The following is a 16,628-nucleotide window of genomic DNA, read 5'->3' on the forward strand; positions in this document are numbered from 1 at the left end:
GGTTGTAGGGGGGACAGTGATGTGAGTGTCCTCAAGCCCCATCCCGGCCTCCTTCTCCCATGTTCTCAATTACTGGTTGTCTGGCTACAATGACGGCATTTTCCATGATAAGCTGGAGCCAGTCACACTTCTTCCCTTGCCAGAAGTCACAAGTGAAGATCATAAAATACCAGAAACCAGCATTTTCATTGCTTTGTCTATCTTGTAGCCCTTCCTGTTTCCCACAAACACCAAACAGGCAAACTTCTACTGCACATCTCCTTCTTTCCCTTGTTGTTTTGCATGAATGTGACATTTGCATCTGGTTTGCGTTTTCGGAGTATTTCATGGGGTACTGAGGGCGAGGATTAATTATCACCACATAGCAATCATCATCAGGAAAGGCCTCATGTGAGTGTATCTTTTTTTTTTTTCTTTTCCGTCTTAAATATTCAGTTACTTATATGACGGGAAGAAGCATCTTCCAGAACCTAAGACTTCCTAACAGCCACCAGAATCAAATCTTTCCAAAGCCTTAATGGACACAGGCAAGATTTTTAACTTTAAAGATTCTAACAGATGTACGTACATGCACATAATATGAGACGCATTACCATTTTATTTTATAAGTCTTAAATTATTTTTGCAGCTGAGTGAGAGCATGATCAACATGCTCGAGGGATGGATTAAAGGGATCATTTTCAAGTCCAACCCATTTGTCTTCCTATAATAATATTCAAGTTTCTCCCAACAAAGCTTTTCCTTTTTGTATTTATGAACTGCCCTATGTTTTACAGTCTCTAAGACTCTCAGTTGTTCTTTGGGTATTTAAGATCACATTTTCATGAATTACTGTAGATATATTATCTCTTGATTAGAGTCACCTTAACAAAGGAAAATTTGCTGAACACATACGTTGAAAAGGAAACAGGGATTCATTTTTATCTCTTGGAGTTGTGCAAGCTTTTGTTTTTCCATATTGGAATTCACATGCTACAATACTTTTCCCTTGTTCTTTCAGTCATAATACCTTACATCCGTGGCCACAGGGTTTCGATTACTTTACTACCCTAAACCAGGAATATCAGGGAGCCTCAGCATTATTATGGCTTTAACTACTGTAGAATATAATTTTAAAAACTATATGGAATCAAGGTAATTAGATATTTTTCACCTTTAGGAAGATACACACAGTGTTTTTTTTTTTTACTTATTTTTTTTCTAAATAAAATAGTTATTGATGTACAGGTGCATTCTATAAAACAGTTACTAGTACTCCTGAAAATTGCCAAGTTCACCAAAAAAAACAGAAAAGTCTGAGAAACTGTCACAGTCAGGTAGAGCCTAAGGAAATATGATGACTACATGTAATGTGATTTCCTGGATGGGATCCTAGAACAGAGAATGTTTTTTAAATGAAAAAGAAAAAAAAATACTAAGGAAATTTGAATAATCTGTAGAGCTTAGTCACTGATTATGTATTAATATTGGTTCATTAATTTTGGCAAATACAGCATCTTCATGGACAATTTTAATAGTAGGAGCAACTGGGTATGGGGTATTTGGGGATTCTCTGTACTGTTTTCTCAACTTTTCTGTAAACCTAAAACTACTCTATTTTTTTTTAAGTTTAGTTTTTAACAAGAGTCACTACTAACTTGTGAACTGTATTATGACAAGACGTCACCATCAAAGAGCCAGGAGAGGACCCCAGGCAGAGGAAATAAGTCAGAGTGATGTCCCTGAACTATTGATTTTGGCAAGGAGGTTTCCTGTCTCCCATACTGATAATTCCCATTACCAATACCCGGCTTTGATCGCTGCTTCCTTGTTGCTGCTGTGTGTGTCAGAACCCACCCAGGACCTAAATCCTACACGGCCTGCAGATGTGTAAACCCCAGCATCGACCTTAGCCAGCCCCAAGTAGAACAGCTTTGCCCTCTCCTAGAGGATGTGCTTTCTTTTCCACAAAAGCTTTTTACCATAATATTAGAGCAGTTCTTTACGTGGGGCTTCTGGATGGCTCAGCCAATGAAGCCTCCGACTCTTGATTTTAGCTCAGGTCATGATCGCAGGGTCATGAGATGGAGCCCCGTGTTCGGCTCTGAGCTTAGCAGGGTGTCTGCTGGAGATTGTCTCCCTCTCCCTCTGCGCCACCCCCCTCCGGCCCCTGCACACATGTCTCCCCTCCCCCAAATAAATAATCTATAAAGTAGTTCTCTCTATGTGATACACATACATGGGGATTTTGAGTCTCCGTTACTAAAAAATAACTCAAGAAGTACAATGTTTTGAAATCCTAAGGTACTGGAAAATAAAAAAATATAGCTCCACAATTATTTTACAAATATATCCAAGCATTTAAATTATCTTAATAGTCTCTGTTAATTTTTTTATTTTTTATTTTATTTCATTTATTTTTTTATTCTCTGTTATATAATAAGAATTAACTCTCATTAACTGGACTGTAGCCAAAACATCCAAGTGGTTCTCTGTGTGATACGTATTGTTTTCTTTATGATTACGATTATGATTATTTTGGAGGGCCTACGATAGCCTCTACTCTAGAGCTACAGGAGTCCTACTATGACAATGTACCTGTCCTGCTGTCTTTCTTGAGCACCCCCACGTGTTTGTGGGGTCTTTCTAGTCTCTCTGGTCAGAATTGAAGCATTTCCAGCACTTTGGGAGTTCTGGGAATTTGCTCAGTTTAACATTCTTTCGGGACTTGCTCTCTGCTTACCTGGCCTTAGAAAGTTTTGTGCTTGCTTCCACTTGTGCTCAGGTAATCTAACACAAGCAGGACCATTTTATTTGTTTGTCTGCTTTTGTGAATGCCTCGGTCTGGCATTCTTTGGCATGGATAAGGTTTCATGCTAGACACGTACATGGTGGCATGCACAGGTGTTTCTTTGTTTCTCATTTGTATTTTCTGGTGTACGTTTTCCTAGTTCACTATGTTCTTTTAAAGAGCATGTGTTTATACAAGTTTAAGAACTCTCCTCCTAATCCTAGATTCTAAAGATATTTTTCCGTGTTTGTTTTTAATTCTGAGTGTCCATGTTTTAGGTTTTACATTTTAGTTCAGGATCAATTTTTTAATTTTTTTTATTTAAATTCATTTTAGTTACCATATAGTACATTATTAGCTTCGGGGGAAGTGTTTAGTGATTCGTCAGCGGCATATAACACCCAGTGCGCATCCCATCACATGCCCTCCTTAGTGCCCATCACCCAGTTACCGCCTCCCCTCCAGCGACCCTCCATTTGTTTCCTAGAATTAAGAACAACAAGAGTGTGGTTTGTCTCCCTCTCTGTTTTTCTTATTTTCCTTGTCCCTCCCTTCCCCTGTGTTCAACTGTTTTGCTTCTTAATTCCACATATGAGGAAAATCATATGGTATTTATCTTTCTCTGATTGACTTATTTTGCTTAGCTTGATACCCTCTAGTTCCATCCACGTCATTGCAAATGGCAAGATGTCATTCTAGTTAGGGAACGATTTGGAGTTCACTTTTGTATACCATGTGAGACTTAGGTCAATGTTCATTTTGCTGCCTATGGATGCTGCATTCCCCCAGTATCATTGGCTGAAAAGTTATCTTGCCTTCATTAATAGCTCTGACCTTTTTGAAAAATCAGTTGTGCATATTTGTGTGGCTCTTCTGGATTCGTGCATTGCTGCCATTGGTCCAAGTGTCTAACTCCACCCCAATAAGAGTCTCAGCTTCCTACTCATCCATCTCTGGTACCACCTCAGTGGGGGAAGGAAAGGCACTGAACTGAAGAGGAGATCCTCATTACGGCTGGCGGGATTCCCCATGCAACCCTTGCTGGCTGGGGTGGGAACAGGGCACAATTTATTTCTGTTTTCATCTACTAAGGCTGCTATTTAAGGTCCTTTGGTCAGAGAGAAAGGGATTTTGCTATGACTATGTTTTGGTCTGTGCCTATTGGTGTTTCTGGTTGTTGGCTTCTTTGGGATTTATGAGGCAAAAGAAACCCCAGGAAACACCACCGCGTCGTTCCTCAGGCCTGAGTTCCTTAGCTTGTCTGCTCCATTTCTCTCCACCTTTCAGAGTCTTGCTATGCTTGTCATATAACATCCAGTGGTTTATTTACACATAGTGAGGGAAATAGGGAAAAGGATGTCTACTCCATCTCCTCATGAACAGAAGTCTTTAGCTCTCGCTGTGCTATCCCGAGTGCTATCACACACCTTCACAGAGTTGAATTGCCTATGTCTTTTAACTATTTTTTTTGTCCAGCTATTTGTGTGTTTTAGCGTCCAAATATTGCACATAATAATTCTGTTTGGCATATTACTGAAAACATGACAGCTCATTTTCAGGAAACATCCAGATCAATTTGCTTCTACTTACACAATTTAATTGTATCAGTCATCATTTCATCTATCACCCTCGACTAATAGTAGACTTTTAGTAAATATCTCTTAAATAAGTAGTAAAGGAATAAATGCTCACGTAAAACAGTAACACCTAGCCACAGGGTTACCTTCTAATATCGATGATTTATCCAAGAGCAATTATTCATTATATTAAGTAAAGGGTTTTTTTTCTTCTCATCTTTCCAGATTACCTGGAATTCAGTTAATTCATGGTTAATATTTAAAATTAAGCAAAAGTCTAATGGATATTTAGCATATGTGTTATAGCTTGAACAATGTCATCATCCTGAAAGTGTCTGCGTTTGGCCTATCTTCCAACTTCTGCACTTCTTTATTTTTTTAAGATTTTATTTATTTATTTGACACACACACACAGAAAGCACAAGCAGGGGGAGGGGGAAGCAGATTCCCCACTGATCAGGAAACCTGATCAGTGGGACTCGATCCCAGGACCCCGAGATCATGACCTGAGCCAAAGGCAGATGCGTAACCGACTGAGCCACCAGGCGCCTCCCCCATCTTTCTACTTCTTGTTCCCACCCATTTCTCCTCAGTCTCCACATAGACATCTAATTAGATCAATCTCTGAACTATACTGCTCAGTTTTAAAAACTTTCTGTTTTCTATGTTATCTCCATGACGACTGTCAATTTCCCTGCCCAACCTTTACGGCTCTCCAGATTCTATCCCTTCTATACTTATATACGTTCTCTAATTGCTTATGCTAAGGAAACTGTCCCCCAAATCAAATCATGTCAATTACCAGTCCCAGGTCTCACCACTTATGCTGGAAAGTATAGTTCTGATTCCTTTTCTGTGGTCGAAATTATTGTGAGGTCTAACATTCCAATGTTTAGAAGTTGGCAGTCTTCTTCTTCCAATCATTTCCTAGAAATTTAAGCATTTCCTTGGAAGCTGTTTCACAAATACTTTGAGACAGTGATCTCAGTTTCTTCTGCTCCAGTCTACTTACCTTGCCAAAATATCCACAGTCAGGCTGCCGTCGCAACTTCCAAGACCTCCATTTTGCTAGACATCGCTGTTCTCAGCATTTGACTTCCAGGGTCACCTCTTGTCCAAGTAGAGGTGCATGAGAGAGAGGAAGAAATGTGGTTCTCCATCAGTTATGCCCACAGAAGCCATCCTTTTCTCTCCTTTTATTTTTTTTTAAGATTTTATTTATTTGAGAGAGATAGAGAGAGTAGGAGCAGAGCGGGAAGGAGCAGAGGGCAACAGAGAGGCAGATTCCCCACTGATCAAGGAGCCCAATGTGATAGACACGATGTGGAGCTTGATCGTAGGAACCCTGAGATCATGACCTGAGCCGAAGGCTGATGCTTAACCCACTGAGCCACCCAGGGGCCCCAGCCATCCTCTCTTTTAAAAACTATCCACACCACAACTGAAACCTCAAGTAGTATTTCTGACCATGTTCTACTAAAATGTCATGGATTAGGGCAGCGTATATACCACAAAAAGGTGGCTTACATGTTGTTTCTCTAGCCAACCCCAGACAAAGTTTTCTAGGAGGTTACTCCTGAACCTTGTGTCTGCCTGCAGGCTCATTTCCATGGTCATCTTCTTCCTCATCCCCATACCTCAGATTAGGTCTGGTCTAACTCCTTGTAGAGTCTGATATAGTTGACAGGGGGAGGTTTTTAACTGTAAAAAAAAAAAAAAATAAGCGCTTTTTTATAACTTGTAAGCGAAATATGCCTTGCATGTTTTATATATTTACAGGATTAAGAAGTATGAAATCAGTAAACTCAGAGGAACATGGCTACATGCCATGCAGTCAGACATTGAAACAAACAGGCAAGAAAAGAGAAAATAGCTGTAGAATTTTTAGGTTTTTGTTTGTTTGTTTTGGTTGATTTTTGCTTTTATCCCCCTGAGAAAGCACAATTTCAGTGACTGCACAGTTGGAAGTAAGCAAGTAGAGCAGAGGGCCTGGCAGTGACTAAAACAGCCACCACCCACTCCAGCTGTCTCAATTAAAACAAACCCCACCAAGGTCTCATGCATGGGTGGGTAGGAGGGTGAGTGGAGGCAATAAGAAAATAAAACAAATAATTACTGGAAGCAGAATGAATTTGAATAGCTCCATCTTGATGGAAGATCCAGGTGAGTGTTTGAGAGTTGTATGAATAGGACACAGGAGGAGATCTTACGCAAAGGTATGGATGGCCAATTCGTAGTGTGTGCAGATCCCCGGTGAGCCACACTTTTGCTCTCTCCCTATCATGTCTCCTGCCTGGTTGTCTCCTATCATGTTTTATGTCCAGAGCAGGCAACCCAAAGGTTTGTAATTTGTGTATCTCATTCCCTTTCTTCCTGGCCAACAAGACAAGCACAGTGTCCAGAAGAAAAGGACTAGAAGGGATAGGGCAAGGGACAAATGGATAATTATTTTACTGTCCTCATGTAGGCCTCCCCATACCTATTTCTCATTTCTCACTCTTGAATTAAACTTTCCAAAGAAGACCGGAAATAAAACTGACCAACTCCTTGAAGGATCACAACCCACTTATACCTGTAAATGGTGGTGAAACAATTTTTTTTTACCCCAAGACAGTTACCTAAAAATGAAAATATTCTGATCTTTTTGAAAGGACAGCTCTCTGTTTCATCTATAGTTAACTTCCTACGGTCGCAGACTCAGTATCTGCTTTTAATCACTGGTCTGGAATCCTAGAAGGAACGATAAAGTTGAAGTTAGAGACTACAGTTGAAATCCGACATGTTGTTTAACAATGCTAAATTAATATAGACTTGCCTCAACTTAGTCAATTATTTGATTTGCCAAAATTGAATTTGAAATGAGTTGGAAATGGATATACATGAAACCGTGGATACGCTGAATGATAAAGATTCAATTATTTCTTTTGGCAATCTTCCGGCACATTAGTTTCAAACGAAAATATCAGTCTTTCTTTTCCAGGCTTTATAGATTAGCATTTGAAGGTTTTTTCCCAAAAAATATGCATTCCATCTGGTATAGAGTTGTCAAATAATGTATTTCCTTCCACATTAAAGAGATAGCAAGCTACATAATTATGACTGCTATAATTTTTCTACCCACTTCAGAATGCAGCGAAGCCTTTCACATATCAGGAGGAGATATGTCTTCAGAAATCTTGATATTGTAAAATTTGGGAAGTTTACATCTTTTGGAACATCAGTTATCAGCCATAACTTTTATTATGAGATCCGTATCTTGACTTGTCACATTTTCTTTTTTTTTTTTTTTTTTTTTTTTTTTTTTTTTTTTATTTTATTTTATTTTATTTTTTTTTTTTTATTGGTGTTCAATTTACTAACATACAGAATAATACCCAGTGCCCGTCACCCATTCACTCCCACCCCCCGCCCTCCTCCCCTTCTACCACCCCTAGTTCGTTTCCCAGAGTTAGCAGTCTTTACGTTCTGTCTCCCTTTCTGATATTTCCCACACATTTCTTCTCCCTTCCCTTATATTCCCTTTCACTATTATTTATATTCCCCAAATGAATGAGAACATATAATGTTTGTCCTTCTCCGACTGACTTACTTCACTCAGCATAATACCCTCCAGTTCCATCCACGTTGAAGCAAATGGTGGGTATTTGTCATTTCTAATAGCTGAGTAATATTCCATTGTATACATAAACCACATCTTCTTTATCCATTCATCTTTCGTTGGACACCGAGGCTCCTTCCACAGTTTGGCTATAGTGGCCATTGCTGCTAGAAACATCGGGGTGCAGGTGTCCCGGCGTTTCACTGCATTTGTATCTTTGGGGTAAATCCCCAACAGTGCATTTGCTGGGTCGTAGGGCAGGTCTATTTTTAACTGTTTGAGGAACCTCCACACAGTTTTCCAGAGTGGCTGCACCAGTTCACATTCCCACCAACAGTGTAAGAGGGTTCCCTTTTCTCCGCATCCTCTCCAACATTGGTTGTTTCCTGCCTTGTTAATTTTCCCCATTCTCACTGGTGTGAGGTGGTATCTCATTGTAGTTTTGATTTGTATTTCCCTGATGGCAAGTGATGCAGAGCATTTTCTCATATGCATGTTGGCCATGTCTATGTCTTCCTCTGTGAGATTTCTGTTCATGTCTTTTGCCCATTTCATGATTGGATTGTTTGTTTCTTTGGTGTTGAGTTTAATAAGTTCTTTATAGATCTTGGAAACTAGCCCTTTATCTGATATGTCATTTGCAAATATCTTCTCCCATTCTGTAGGTTGTCTTTGAGTTTTGTTGACTGTATCCTTTGCTGTGCAAAAGCTTCTTATCTTGATGAAGTCCCAATAGTTCATTTTTGCTTTTGTTTCTTTTGCCTTTGTGGATGTATCTTGCAAGAAGTTACTATGGCCGAGTTCAAAAAGGGTGTTGCCTGTGTTCTTCTCTAGGATTTTGATGGAATCTTGTCTCACATTTAGATCTTTCATCCATTTTGAGTTTATCTTTGTGTATGGTGAAAGAGAGTGGTCTAGTTTCATTCTTCTGCATGTGGATGTCCAATTTTCCCAGCACCATTTATTGAAGAGACTGTCTTTCTTCCAATGGATAGTCTTTCCTCCTTTATCGAATATTAGTTGCCCATAAAGTTCAGGGTCCACTTCTGGATTCTCTATTCTGTTCCACTGATCTATGTGTCTGTTTTTGTGCCAGTACCACACTGTCTTGATGACCACAGCTTTGTAGTACAACCTGAAATCTGGCATTGTGATGCCCCCAGCTATGGTTTTCTTTTTTAAAATTCCCCTGGCTATTCGGGGTCTTTTCTGATTCCACACAAATCTTAAAATAATTTGTTCTAACTCTCTGAAGAAAGTCCATGGTATTTTGATAGGGATTGCATTAAACGTGTATATTGCCCTGGGTAACATTGACATTTTCACAATATTAATTCTGCCAATCCATGAGCATGGAATATTTTTCCATCTCTTTGTGTCTTCCTCAATTTCTTTCAGAAGTGTTCTATAGTTTTGAGGGTATAGATCCTTTACATCTTTGGTGAGGTTTATTCCTAGGTATCTTATGCTTTTGGGTGCAATTGTAAATGGGATTGACTCCTTAATTTCTCTTTCTTCAGTCTCATTGTTAGTGTATAGAAATGCCACTGACTTCTGGGCATTGATTTTGTATCCTGCCACGCTACCGAATTGCTGTATGAGTTCTAGCAATCTTGGGGTGGAGACTTTTGGGTTTTCTATGTAGAGTATCATGTCATCGGCGAAGAGAGAGAGTTTGACTTCTTCTTTGCCAATTTGAATGCCTTTAATGTCTTTTTGTTGTCTGATTGCTGAGGCTAGGACTTCCAGTACTATGTTGAATAGCAGTGGTGAGAGTGGACATCCCTGTCTTGTTCCTGATCTTAGGGGAAAGGCTCCCAGTGCTTCCCCATTGAGAATGATATTTGCTGTGGGCTTTTCATAGATGGCTTTTAAGATGTCGAGGAATGTTCCCTCTATCCCTACACTCTGAAGAGTTTTAATCAGGAATGGATGCTGTATTTTGTCAAATGCTTTCTCTGCATGACTTGTCACATTTTCAAACAGCCTTTTCACTTTTGATTGAAATTTAAGTCCAAACAACTCACTTCAAAATTAGATTCTGAATCCATGCTTTGTGCCCACTTCCATTTACACAGAAAGACACTATAATTCATTGTTTCTGTGATTTTATAGGCAGAATACTCTTTCCATCACCCTCTTTTACATATTCCTATAATTCACAATAGGCTTAATGGTTGAACTTGCAAACCAAATTTATCCGTAATGAGATATAGACTTTGATTGCCTTCACATTTTTTAAATAATTTTACTCTTTTGTTCTAAACTAACTGTCAGACTTATGAATTGTCCCTGTGGATTAGATCATTTTCTAATGATGAATGATCCTAAAATGACTGTGGAGGTGTGACTGTAATCCTGGACAGAAGCCACAAAATGACTGAATAAGAGCACACATATGATTACAGGCTAATTAGTTTCCTAATGTGTGAAGGGTACAGAATGTAACAAAAATTAGGTGGATGAGGGACACCAGGGTGGCTCAGTGGTTGAGCATCTGGCTTTGGCTGAGGGCCTGATCCCAGGGTTCTGGGATTGAGTCCTTCATCAGGCTCCCCACAGGGAACCTGCTTCTCCCTCTGCCTGTGTCTCTGCCTCTCTGTGTCTCTCATGGATAAATACATAAAATCCTTAAAAAAAAAACTTAGATGGATGAGAATCACTGACTTGACATCACCCATTGACTTATTGACTGTTGGAAGGAATTCATTACCTACCTTCACTTATCTGTATTATGATAGAGAACTTCCACTGTGGGAGGAATAAAAACAACAACAAAATGTTTGGGAAGAACCTACCCAACTATGCTCAACACTAGTATCTCTCTTCCATATGGGAGGGGTGATATCTTGGGGGATGTGGGGAGAAAGCTTTGAGCATGGTTGTTTTAGATTATATTTTTTTCAAGTTGACTTGCTTGTAGCAAGCAAGTGTCTTCTTAGATGTGGTGAGACTCTGTCTCCCTAGGGAAACTTTGAGATTGTCCAATCCTGACAATGGGGTGTCTAATTCAGAGTCAAAGTACTAGCAACTGCAATTGCTTATGGATACAGGGCCATAGTCTTTTTCTACAATCAGCTTTATCAAAGTAAATTGGAAATTGTATTTCTTCTATATGCCTCTGCTGTTTTGTTTCCAAATCTGCCCCACAGGAGAGTAGGAATGGCTAGCTCCTCTGCTGTTTTCTCAACCTGCCCCACAGGAGTAGGAATGGTTAGCTCTTTAATACATTGCCCGTATTTATTTCATTGTTGACATGTTTGGCAAAAATGCTATCTTTCTCAGGGAATTTCCATCCCTACCCAGGCTGCTTATGATTGTTTTGAAACCAATGTAAAATAAATAAAACAAAGGAATATATACATATATTTTGTGTAAAAAAAATTTTACAACATATAAAATATCAATATTATCCCTGTATTTGTCACTCACATTTATATCATAGTCTTTGGACACACACTTGTTGCCATATGAAGTCCTTGGCTGGAATTGTATAGAGTCAATAAATCATACCCCCTTCTCAAAACCTTTAAGAAATTCACATAGGAAGAAGCCACATAGAGGTCAAAATGCCAGCTCCATTAATCTTACACACATCAGACAATGTAGCTTTACATCTACAGAGAAATGGGCTCACTAATACTTTACCTTTAGACTACATGAAATTATAGCTCATTAGAAGCACAGAAGAAAGTTTTTTTTTTTATTTTTTTAAAGATTTTATTTATGTATTTATGAGAGATACAGGAGAGAGAGAGAGAGGCAGAGACACAGGCAGAGGGAGAAGGAGGCTCCCTTCAGAAAGCCCGATGCGGGACTCGATCCCGTGACTCCAGGATCACACCCTGAGCCATCCCACAGAAGAAAAAACTGTAATGGAATTCCATTAAATTCTCAAATAGGAAGATGTGGGCAGAATGTGGGCAGAATGTGGGCTTGCCTTCCAGTTATCCAATACCTCTGTCTAATAGCCTGATGTACAAATTCCAAGCCTCCTTATGGTGACTCTGATCACCTTAGTCTGCTCTATTTTTACTTAATTTTATTATTAATTTGTTGACTATATAGATCCACCTAATCTTATTTTTTTTGCATTGGATTGTGGTGTTTATGGGTGGTCACTAGGCTTCTTGATCTGTAGAATTAGAGTTTATGAATTTTAGTAAGTAATATTCCCCAGTCACTCCTTGAAGTTTGGCTTACCTCTTTGCAACTTGAGTCCTATGTATGTGCATATGCGTGTGTATGTGTGTGCATGTGCACGCATATGAATGCGTGTGTGTATGTGCGCCTTTTCTGAATAGATACTTTGCTCAAGACCTTATTTTTGCTTTTCTCAGAATACTCTATTTTCTTTATTCTACCTTGTAAAATCTTGCTATTTCTTCACATCCCAGCTGAGGAGGTTTCAGGTAGTAAAAGCTGATCATAGATTTTAAAATTGTAAGAACCTGTATTTGTGTGTGTTATCTTACCTCCACAATCTTCAAAAATGTGTGATCTTGAACAAGTCTTATATCGGAAACTTCAGTAACTATCTGAAGGAAGTTCTCACAACAAAGTAAAAAATTCATTACATAAATTAGTATAAAAAGATTGAAGCGAGTCCTCGGGTTAAAAAAAAAAATGCCAAGGATGCCCTCAAATGTGTTAGAGTTTTATAATTTCCCATGAATTTATGTTATTTACATTCCTTGCTCTCCCATAAATATAGATTTAGAAAGCCCAGTTTTATGAATTATTAGTATATTTTACCTATACTAGTCTATTTTTGTCATATGCCATTTTGTTTTATTTCATTCATTCGTTCATTTAACTAATTTTTGATTTGGTTACTTTTCATATTGCTTAATGTTTTATATATTCATCCCTTATTTTCCTACATTCCATTGCCTCCATGCTCTTGTGTGAAATCCTTGTCGTTAGCTAATGATTGCGCATTTTTTATTCATGAATGCGTTAAGTTCAGTAGATTTCATATCGTGAGAATTCATTTATATTATTTAGTAAATAAATGATGCTTAACAATACATAAAATTGTGGAAAACTGAATTACGTGAAAATACTCTGCCAAAGTTTTTAGGATAATTTAGGCAAACTCCTTTAGTACATATTTATTGAGCCCTGGTGTTAATGCTAAAAGCATGGAGTTGGCAGAAAATCATGTAATTACATGCTTTTTTTTTCTCTTTTGAATACAGATTACATTGCATGTAGAAAAATAATTATGTTAAAGTAAATTAGGCAATTTAAAAATGAGAAGTGATAGTGCAGTTCCTAAGCACTCTGAAGATAATATCAGAAACTGAGAAGCTCAAGGGTAGGAGGAGACATAAGAGTCTTACAAGGAAGGTTCCCAATCATGGAAATCCTGTTAGAGCATCTGAAACATGAATAACCTTTTATATTAGTCATAAGATTATATAGGTAAGCATTTGTGCAATTTCCAATTTCTATTTAAATATCATTTTCTCACAAAGCATAAAATAGAAAGCCACTATTAATGTGATACAGACAATAAATATTTGCCCTATTCTCTTCTTTTCACAAAAACACAGTTTTATAAGTGAACCTCTTTGCTCTCAACATAATTTTAGAATCATATTTTGGTAATCTTTCATCTATTTTAAAAGTAGAAGCTGTATGATGAGGAATGAATAATTTGCATGATGGTGATGGCGGTGGACATTTATTGAGTCCATGTTACAAACTCATTAATCCTCACAATGATCCCCTGGCTTTGCTGTCCCCATTGACAAACAAGAAAAAAAATATTGGGCCAAGGCCTTGGGATAAAGAAATTAGAAGATGGAGTTCTTGAATTTAAGCAGCTTACAGCACAGTGGAAAGAAAATAAATAAAGCTATGATTGCAACTCAGAGTAATAAATATCATGATCCAGAACTATCCGGGATGTTCTTTTGGCCCAGAGGACAAGGCAAAAAGTTCTGCCTGGATCAGCATCCTGCTAACAAGGGTCAAACCCAGCACGCTGGAACCTGGTCAACTCCGCCTCCACGGCCCTACATTCCAGCAATATCATCCAAACATCCTCTACATCCACTTCCTTTTCCGCAACACTCACATCCACTTCTGATACTATTGCTGTGCCCCTTGTTTCCCCCCCACAAACACACAATAAATAAAAATAGTTTCCCTTTTCCTTCTCCACTTCCATGAATCAACCCTGGCAAGAAATTTTTAATGGCCTAAACTCAAGACTTAAGAAATCTGGTCTGGCTAAAAATGACATGGATTAATCATGTATTTGTCTTGAAAAATTCCAGTTACCTTGGAGTTTCGATCCCTGCCTCCACAAAACCAAAAGCTGCAATATTTTATCGTTGGCAGTTCTTGTCTCCCCTGCTTCACCTTTCTCCTGCGAGGCAGAGAGAAGATGGCTGGAAGGGATCAGCTCCTGAAATACGACTGAGACCACAGGTTTAAAGGACTTCCACTGTCTCCAGGTGGGCTCCCAGGATTTTATCCGGAGATGCAGGCAGAAATAGGTTAAAAATTCAGGTTGACAGATAAACATATTTAACATTAATATTTTTAAATGACCTAAATACTTTAACACTTCTTTTTTTTTTTTTCTTCACATATTTTCCCCAAGCCCTTATCAGCTTAGTTAGGTATTGAGCAACTGTGAACCTCAAATCTACAAGCAATGCCAAGCTGCGAGGAGTGCTTCAAAAGCCAGATCAAGTTGTTTTGATGAATTTCTTTCTCTGCTATGTTTGCCCCAGACAAGAGGTTTTGCCTCCTGTTTGGGAAGAAAATTAAGTTGCTACGGGCTCCAGAGCTCACATCTATCTAAATGACATTATCTAAAGAACGGTAGTATCTAAATAACATTAGTATTCCAAAACTGTCAAATGCCTTTGAAAAACACTTTTCCTTGGGATTTTATTTCTGTTTTGGTAGTTTATGTCTGTTTTCCCTAATTTGATGCCTGATGATCAAAGAGTTTTAAAGACCTAAGTGTAAGGGTTTTTGCGTGTGTGTGTGTGAAATTTCTCCAGGATCTCTCCTAAATAAAATGACCATCATCCCCAATATCTAAGGGAGGTTTGCTTTCCATATAAACAGTGTAATCAAAGCTTTAGAGGTGATTGTTTCTCTTTCATGTAAATATTCGTGCAGAAATGCAAAAGTAATTAAGAGATCAAACTTATGCTTAAATTATTTCCATAGACAAATTAAAAACTCTTGTACTCACAACGCACGGTGAGAGAATTACAAGGGAATTTATTTCATCGTTTTAGCGGATTAAAGCAGTAAGGGCAAGCAAAGTCCCCTCGTTAATAAACAACAGCTTCACGAACGGTGTGTTTTAATTGGATTAGCTGAGGAAAGACTGAAATTAAACAGTTCATGATGAGACGTGTCTCTGGAAAATCTACATGACTTTGAAGAACCCTAAATGGAAGTTTTGTGCATATATATATATATGCACAAATCTCTCTCTCTCTCTCTCTCTATATATATATATATGTATAGAGAGAGAGAGAGAGAGAGATCTTTTATGGATAAGTGAAATTTCTGTCCATAGTTATTAATTTCTTATACTTTCCTATGTGTTTAGAGCTCTCACTGTTTATGTCCAGCCTACCTCTCGTAGCTAGTCTCGTTTCTGCCTAGATGTTTTCCCTTCTAAGGAGAAACCTGTTCTTTACTTTCAGGGAGTGATTCCTTCCCCATTACCTATCTTACCTGTGGTCTGAAAAGGAATTGTTATCTTCATGCATGGCCCTGACTTCCTTGGAACAGTGAGTGGTCCTGAAAGGAAGCTTATAAACCAAGTCAGCTCATCAGTACCGTCTCCTGGCATTTTTGACATAAAGAAAAATATTTTCAAAAAAAAAAAAAGAAAGAAAAAAATATTTTCTACATGATGAAGCTGGAAAGAGGCCAGCCTCCAGTGTCTGACAGCTAGTGGGATGGCACTTTGGAGAAAGCAGATTTGACACTGCAGTGGTCCGTGTAGCAGGGTTCCCCAAGTAAGAGGGAACTTGGCCGTAAACCTTCCCTGGAAAGTTCTGAGGCATAAACACACTGCATGTATTTGTGGATGTATGTTTTGCCATGTGGAATGAACTCTGTAAAACTGAACGTGTAAAGATGGGACCCATTAGTCTGATGTGCCCTTTCTGTGCTTCTGTAACCAGGGTCTGCTAGAGAGGAGGAAGCTGGTGAGGGACTTTGCAGATGTTCTGGGCTGCCCCGGTCTGCCCAGGTTCCAGCACCTTCCTGGCAAGTCAAGGGCCTTTAGATCTCACGCACACCCTCTGGCCAGTATTTCCTCAAGGGAAAGAGGGGCCCAAGAGGCCTTGAGAAGTTTCATTTCTGCATCTTGTCCCTTAAGTTAGGTAAACGTTTGTTTACCTTTTGTAACATTTCTTTGAAGCTGACCACACTGTGTGCAGAATAACAACTTTCTATTGCAGAAAATAAAGCTAATATCAAAGAGGCCCAGGATGAGACGGAGTCCTGGTCGAGCTCGTGTCACTGCCTGCAGCGTCCACAGTCGCTGAGTTATTTTGTCATCTTCGCTACTGAGTGCCCCAGCTGTTCCTTTCAGGAGGAACGCCAACATCTCCCCAGCTAATTCCCTTCATGCTTAGTTTGAAGCATCTTAGTTTGTGGATCTTTAAAACTCAAGAGTCCTGATTGAGAGAGA

The 16,628-nt window shown here is 38.8% G+C and overlaps 1 long non-coding RNA gene across 1 annotated transcript; it reads left to right on the plus strand.

Annotated features, from left to right (window-relative positions):
• Positions 1-216: 216 nt before the first annotated feature.
• LOC119871653 lies at positions 217-14,652 on the plus strand. The gene is made up of 3 exons (XR_005357670.1): positions 217-390; positions 14,233-14,412; positions 14,562-14,652. It is a non-coding gene; the product is annotated as an uncharacterized LOC119871653 (long non-coding RNA).
• The last annotated feature ends 1,976 nt before the right edge of the window (positions 14,653-16,628 follow it).

This window comes from Canis lupus, chromosome 4 (genome assembly GCF_011100685.1).
Source record: "Canis lupus familiaris isolate Mischka breed German Shepherd chromosome 4, alternate assembly UU_Cfam_GSD_1.0, whole genome shotgun sequence".
Taxonomy (NCBI): Eukaryota; Metazoa; Chordata; class Mammalia; order Carnivora; family Canidae; genus Canis; species Canis lupus.